Below are 7,891 nucleotides of genomic sequence, written 5' to 3'. Positions count from 1 at the left end.
GGGGAGAAGTGGCGGTGCGGGGACCAGGAGCGGCGTGGAGAGCCAGGTAAGTATATTCACTGTTAGGGACCTAGTGTATGGGGCAGATTTTTATAGCCTTGGATAAACCATCTGATGCTAAAATTAGTTATATCACTAAGGGGTTGAAATACACTTAACCTTTTAAAGGGGTTATGCCATGATGGATGTAAAAAAGGAAAATCGGACATTGACAGTACATGAGAATCTCTTTCTAAGGGAAAGATCACCTCTCTGTTTCACTTTCCGTTCTAATCCATCAGAAGAACAGGAAAAAAAAAAGGCTCCTGTTGCACGTTTGGCATCTGTTTGAGCTACTTCCGTATTAGATCAATTTCTCGTGAATGGCATTGAGGGACACAGCACCATAGGTATATGCCCAGCTGACACTAGAAGTAAAAAGTGTTGGCTCCTCCTATCTAGGCTATACCCACTGCACATGCGGGAGCAAACCAGTTTTTTTTCTAGTGTCCATGGGAGGCAGACACGACCTGCTTTTTTTTTTTTATATATATAATCCCTGCAGTCTTGCTGCAAATTTTTTTTTTTTTTTTTTTTTTTTCCATCTTGATGTTTTTCTTCCTTATGTAGGTTTTTCACCTGCTGCAGGTGGGTGCTCCATTGTGGGCTGCCACTTTAGTTGCACCACCTGCGGGCGCGCTACTTTGGTACCTCACCGTTCACCCAGTCCCCATTACTGCCTCTGCAGTGGCTTGCCAGCATTCCCATGGGTTCTGTGTTGAGTCTGCTGATGGGGGTGACCCTGCTGTGCCTGAAGACGTCAGAGGGTATGTACACTAATCATGCCCCCTCACTTGACCCCATGCCCCCTCCTGATGCCCTGGCCCCCTCTGCGGTGTTGGTCCCTCCTGATTGGGCCGCCTCACTGTCCCAAGCCATAGGGAATCTTGCCAGCCTTTCCCAGTCCATGGTGCAGTCGCTGGATCGCTTGCCTGCTCAAATTGCGTCAGTTTCAGCCCGAAGCAAGGGACCATGTTGCTGGAGTGGCACTCCCCCAGTCCCGTAAAAGACCTTGAGTACCCTCAGCTGTGTCCCGCGCATCCTCGGGTCACTCCCTGGACAAGTTTGAGGCACGCGAAGTCTCGTCTTCTGCCGCTACTGGGGACACCTCTGACTCCGATTCTGCATTAAAGCAGAGTTCAACATTGTCTGCTGCCATGCAGGATCTCGTTAAGGCGGTTAGAGACGCTCTCCAAGCTCAGGAAGGTGCTCCCTCCTGTACCCAGGATTCTGTGTCCTTCCGCCGTTCCAAGCGCTCTGTGTTGGTTTTTCCTAACCACCCGGATCTCGACACACTCCTGGCCAAGGAGTGGCGTCAGCCTTATAGTCGCCTGTAGACCTCTAAGAGTTCAGACACTCTTTTTCTTTTCTGTGAGGAGTCCGTTAACCTCTGGTCAGTCCCACCCCAGGTTGATCCTCAGGTGGCCCGTTTAGCCAAGGCCACTACCCTTCCTTTGGCTGACGCAGCTTCCTTGTCTGATCCCGCTGATAAGCGGATTGATTCCTTGGCAAAGTCAGTTTTTTGTGGCAGCAGGCTCTGCTGTTCAGCCTTCTTTTGCCGCCTCCTGGGTTGCTAAAGCCTGTGTGGTCTGGGCCAAGCAGCTCATCCAGTCTCTGCCAGATTCTGTTCAAGGGGAGGTTTCCATTCTTACCTCTCACCTTCTCCAGGCATCCTGGTACCTATGTGATGCCTCCCTGGAATCTGCTCGCTGATCTAGCAGGACGGCTGCTAATTCTGTGGCCATCCGCCGTACAGTCTGGCTCCGTACATTGGCGGCAGATGCGGGCTCCAAGAAGGCGCTCATTTCTCTTCCTTTTCAGGGCGAAAAATTATTTGGTAAAACGCTTCGGGGAACTTACCGCCGCCGCCGCCGCCGCCGTGGCCTTCCCTTGGCGGCTTTGCGGTCCACAAATTTTCGTTCCTTTCGGGACTCCTCCTCCCACTCAGACAAGTAGTCGACGGGGCCTTCCTTCAAAGCCAGGCCCTCCTGGCATTCTTGCCCCAAGCCTTCAAAACCCCAGTCTGCAAAAACCTCTTCAGCATGACTGCGCTTTGACGTGGATGGGGGGGGGGCTGCGCTCGCTCGCCTTTCAAAAGTTTTGGCGCACAAGCGTGAACGACACATGGGTTCTGGAGGTCGTTTCCTCCGGATACAAGATAGTTTTCCACCCTTCTTTCGGGTCGGTTTTTCATGTCGAGTCTCCCGCAAAGGCGGCAGATTTTTTTCAGGCCGTTTATTCCCTTCAATCCATCAGAGTAATTGTTCCAGTCCCCTACTCGGAACACTTCCAGGGATTGTACTCAAATCTGTTCACTGTTCCCAAGTCCTGGATCTGAAGGCGTTCAACTGCCTTGTCCGGACCCGACACTTCGCATGGAGTCTCTCAGGTCAGTAATTGCCTCCCTGGAGGAGGGCGAGTTTCTGTCGTCCATCGACATACAGAACGCATACTTTCACGTCCCCATTGCCTTTGCCCATCAGCGGTTTCTTCGCTTCGTGGTGGGTTCTCTGTATTTCCGGTTCGAGGCTCTATCCTTCAGTTTAGCGTCCGCCCCGAGGGTCTTCACGAAGGTCCTGGCTCCTCTTATCCCTACCTGGACCTCATGGCCAGCCTATATATCACCCTGTCTGTCCTGTCTCAGTTCGGGTGCTTGGTAAACTATCCCAAGTCCTCTCTGGTTCCCCGCCAGAGGATGGATTTCCTGGGCATGGTCTTCGACACTCACCTCGGTCGAGTGTTCCTTCCGCAGGACAAAGTATTGGTTCTCCCTGCTGGAGTGGCTCGCCTTTGCAAGCCGCCCCCCTGCCTCTCCGGACGTGCATGAGGGTTCTGGGCCTGAGGCGATCTGCTTTGCAGACTCCAGCCTGACGGGTTGGGGAGCTGTCTTCGGGTCCCTGGCTGCTCAGGGCCTGAGGTCAGCAGAGGAATCTTCCCTGCACCTCAACATCCTGGAGCTCAGGGTGATTTTTCTGTCTCTCTCCCACTGGACACACCTTCTCACCGGTCTCCCGGTCTGGATCCAGACAGACAACTCCACTGAGGTGGCTTATCTGAACCACCAGGGGGCACCAGAAGAGTGAGGGTCATGGAAGAGGCCTCATGCATACTACGGTGATCGGAGGACTTTATTCCGGTCCGGCGAGTGGTTCCTTCACCCAGAGGTGTTCCTACAACTCTGTCAGCGTTGGGGCTCTAAGATGCTCTGGTCCTTCCTTGGTCCTAGTTCAGCCTCTTATACCCATTTCCTCCCATTCCGCTTCTTCCCAGGTTCCTGAAGGCGGCCCGGGTCCCGGCGATTGTGGTGGCACTGGACTGGCCTCGCAGAGAGTGGTGTGCGGATCTTCTGTCTCTGCTCGCCGACGCTCCCTGGCGTTTTCCTCTACGTCCCGACCTCCTTTCCCAAGGTCCGCTACTCCACCCGAGTTTAACGACGTGGCTGTTGAAGATGTGGTCTCTCCAGACTATGCTCCACGCATGCAAGCGCCAATCATCCAAAATTTATCACTGTCCTGCATGCAGTACAAATATGCAACAGCATCTGTGTTTTAAATATTTTTTTTGTTTTGTTTTACTGGATCCTGTTTTTCCAGCTCATCCCTCATGACAACACAACAGGAGGTTGCTCCCCTTTGACCTTCGAACAGGTCCCTCCCACCTCCACCTACCAATGTTCTCCCTGTCCCTACAGGGAAAAGATGCAGGGAGGTTCCCTGCTCTAGGGTTGAGGAGATTCTACAAAAACTTTTAGGGCCTAAAGCTGGGACTAGTATCGGGGGGGGGGGGGGGGGGTGTCCGGCCTCTCCCTCCAGGTCTCGAATAGCCTTGCTAACACCTCTCGGGGTAGAGGTCGCTTAGCAGCTTGGAACCCACCTGGCGGAGTCCGAGCCTATAGGTGGGTTCTCTGATGGCCTGGGTTCAATCGTTGGGTTCATCCTTATCCTTCCTACCCTATAAGTGGCCGTGCCAGTACCTCTTATGTGCCGGCCCTTACGCTTATGCTCCTCATACCTGGCCTGATGAAGGGCTACATATAGCCTGAAACGTTGCCTGATATTATGTCTGACTGAATAAAATCATTAATTACTTCACTTTCAACTTTGGAGTGCTATTTGCATATATAAAGCACCTCTTAGGTGGAGGTCCCCTGGTTTGCTCCTAACCCTGATGAAGTGGGTAATGCAGCTTGTGGTTACCTCACTATGAACGGCTACGGGTTCATGGAGCTTAGCTCTGCTGTTCCTTAATGGAGTTCAGCAGGATCACGCCTCAGTGCGTCTGAAACAGTCAGCAGCTGGAATGGAGCCTTTTCTTTTCTCCTTACCAATGCTCCTTATGCAAGTGTTGGCAGAAGCTGCATGACATTATTGCTGCTTGCTTTGGCAGCACATACTCCAAGATTGGTAAGTAAACCATGCAAACTATTTGTCAGGTAAGTAAACCATGCATGTGTTTAACCAGCTAGATTGCCTCAACAGTTCTAATTACTTTAATTGAGAATCTGTGTGTGGATCTAAATGGGAACTCAGCCGATAGTAGCATCACATGTTTCTTTAATGAGGACTGAATGTGGATTAAAAATTTTCAGGCTGCATTCAATTGACAAGGTTGCAGACTTAAATCTTTCAGGTCTAGTAACCTGGCTTAGTTATGTCTGACTTGATTCCTTTAGTTTGGAAAAAAGTATCTGCCTGGCGTGTGCGCCTCATGGCCTCTGCTCCCGGCGTACGCGCCTCGTGGCCTCTCTGCCCGCCTCATGGTTTTTGTGCCCGGTGTGCCTGCCTCATGGCTTCTGTGCCTGGCTTGTTGCTTCTGTGTCTGTGCATGGCCTGCTGCCACCTGCACCTAATATCCATACATCATTGCACCTAATACCCATAACCTCAAGGGCACCTCTGGGAAGGAGACTGCCCTCACTGCACGCCAACCCAGGGAGCTACAAAACTGCAATAGAGACTGTGCATTCCTCTGTCCACATTCACACTTCCAGCCATGCTCACAGACATAAGCTGCAGCTATGTATGCTGCACAGGTCCTGTAACCTTTTGCCACTCCTCAGTCCCTGTGTCTCCTGGCTAGTGCCATGTAAAAATCTTGTGAAACCCTTAAGACTGCCTCTAACCTTGAAGCTATGCGGGCAGGTGGGTTCTCTGTTGGCCTGGTTTCGCCAGGATGGTTCTTTCTTCTTTCTTCTCCCTTAAGTTCATACCAACACCTCCTGGTACGGGATCCTGAGCTTGTCCTGCATCGGTATAAAGTTAATGGTACAGTTTGGTTACTTCATTGTTTATGTCCATGCCTGCCGTGTGCCAGTGCTGTCAGCTTGGCTTGGTTTCTTATATATACCTTGTAGACATTCCAGAGTTAGTTGTTTATCATATTATAACAATTAACACGGCCATATTTCACCTTAAGGACCAGGCAATTTTTTCCAAATCTGACCAGTGTCACTTTATGTGTGAATAACTTTAAAATGCTTTTACTTATCCAGGCCATTTTGAGATTGTTTTTTCGTCACATATTGTACTTCATAACACTGGTAAAATGGAGTCCCAAAAATAAATTTTTATTTATAAAAAACAAACAAAAAATTTACAAAGAAAATTGAAAAATTAGCAAATTTCAATTTCTCTACTTTTATAATAGATAATAATACCTTTCAAAAATAGTTATTATTTTACATCCCCCATATTTCTACTTCATGTTTGGATCATTTTAGGAATGGCATTTTATTTTTGGGGGACGTTACAAGGCTTAGAAGTTTAGAAGCAAATCTTGAAATTTTTCTGAAAATTTCGAATAGCCACTTTTCAGGACCAGTTCAGGTCTGAAGTCCCTTTGTGAGGCTTACATAATTTAAAACCACCCAAAAATGACCCCATTTTACTACACCCCTCCTCACCCCTATAACTACACCCCTCAAGGTATTCAAAACTGATTTTACAAACTTTAGGTGTTCCACAAGAATTAATGGAAAATAGAGATAAAATTTCACTTTTTTGGCAGATTTTCCATTTTCATAATTTTTTTCCAGTTACAAAGCAAGGGTTAACAGCCAAACAAAACTGAATATTTATGGCCCTGATTCTGTAGTTTACAGAAACACCCCATATGTGGTCGTAAACTGCTGTACGGGCACACGGTAGGGCGCAGAAGGAAAGGAATGCCATACGGTTTTTGAAAGGCAAATTTTACTGGACTGGTTTTTTGACACCATGTCCCATTTGAAGCCCCTCTGATGCACCCCTAGAGTAGAAACTCCAAAAAAGTGACCCCATTTTGGAAACTACGGGATAGGGTGGCAGTTTTGTTGGTACTATTTTAGGGTACATATGATTTTTGGTTGCTCTATATTACACTTTTTGTGAGGCAAGGTAACAAGAAATAGCTGTTTTGGCACCGTTTTTATTTTTTGTTATTTACAACATTAATCTGACAGGTTAGATCATGTGGTATTTTTATAGACCAGGTTGTCACGGACGCAACAATACCAAATATGACTACTTCTTTTGGTTATTTGTTTCAGTTTTACATAACAAAGCATTAAAAAAAATATATATATTCTTTAGTGTCTCCACATTCTGAAAGCCATTGTTTTATTTATTTTTTGGGTGACTGTCTTGTCATTTTTTAAAACTTTTTTTTTTTTTATCCCCTCTGCAATACATTTGTATTGTAATGCATTGCCTGTTCGTGTACTACAGTGAGTAGTACACAAACAGGTTGCCTAGGAGACCCAGCCTGAGGCTGGATCTCCTCGGCTCCCGTAGAAGGCAGTACCTGTACGCCCTGTGTCCGTAAGAGGTTAAGCTCTTGGAAATGAACTGCAATGGGGGTCTACAGTAAATTTTTACATAGTGTAGTGTTTATATACGATTTGCATAAAACTTTGTTTCAATACTGTACGGAGCGAGCGCTCCCTACGGTATTAGAATGTATTGGCTCTGATGAGCTGAAGTTATTACTTTGCGAAGTCTCGCGAGACTTCAGAAATTGATTTATACTGTAAAAAAACAGTGGTACCTTGGAATCGAACCCGAGTTCGGGAAATGTTTATTTTACAGTACAAACTAATTTATGAAGTTATTGTGTGAAGTCTCGCGAGACTTTGCGAAGCAATACCTTCGGCTCATCGGAGCCAATACATTCTAATACTGTACGGAGCTCCAGCTCCGTACAGCATTAGAACAAAGTTTTATGCGAATTGACTTCGGCTGTTTCATCCGAAGTCGATTTGCTCATCCCTGTATATGATGTTACAATATTTTATCTGGTTTTAGAGCGACTTGCTTTTACGCAATGGTACTTGCTATATAGACTAGGCTTAGAGGTAGAGGGCATCCTTTTCAGGGACGATGTCTAATAAGAGAATTTATTCTTCCTCTAAGTATTTAAGTATGTAAACAGAGGTAGGTCTGTTGATCAAGAATGCAGATAAAGAGACATTTCAGAGTTACGACTGGGTTCACAAATTCTGTCAAGATTTCGTTTTCTGGCAGAATCAAGTTTCTGTCTCAGGTTTATTCCAGATTCTATGAAATGGTATTTTTATCTAATGATAAATATCTGAGATCTGTTGTCCTTAGACTTGGTACGTCTCCTGTTGTGCTGTCATGAGGGATGAGCTGGAAAATAGGAATTAAACTTGCCAGTTATTTGGTTTCCAGAGATTCCCTCATGACCGCACCCGTACAGTCCCTCCCTTACTAACTACTATGTAAATATTGCATATAAAATTTTCTTCTGATTTTAATAAATCGGTTACATCCATTTTGGTGTAGTAATCAGGAAAAACACTGGTGGGTGGAGATGGGAGAGACCTTTTAACCTCTCAAGAAGGTCAAAGGAGAAC

This window comes from Bufo gargarizans, chromosome 1 (genome assembly GCF_014858855.1).
Source record: "Bufo gargarizans isolate SCDJY-AF-19 chromosome 1, ASM1485885v1, whole genome shotgun sequence".
Classification (NCBI taxonomy): Eukaryota; Metazoa; Chordata; class Amphibia; order Anura; family Bufonidae; genus Bufo; species Bufo gargarizans.
The sequence above is the reverse complement of the archived record's forward strand: the minus strand, read 5'-3'. Positions refer to the sequence as shown.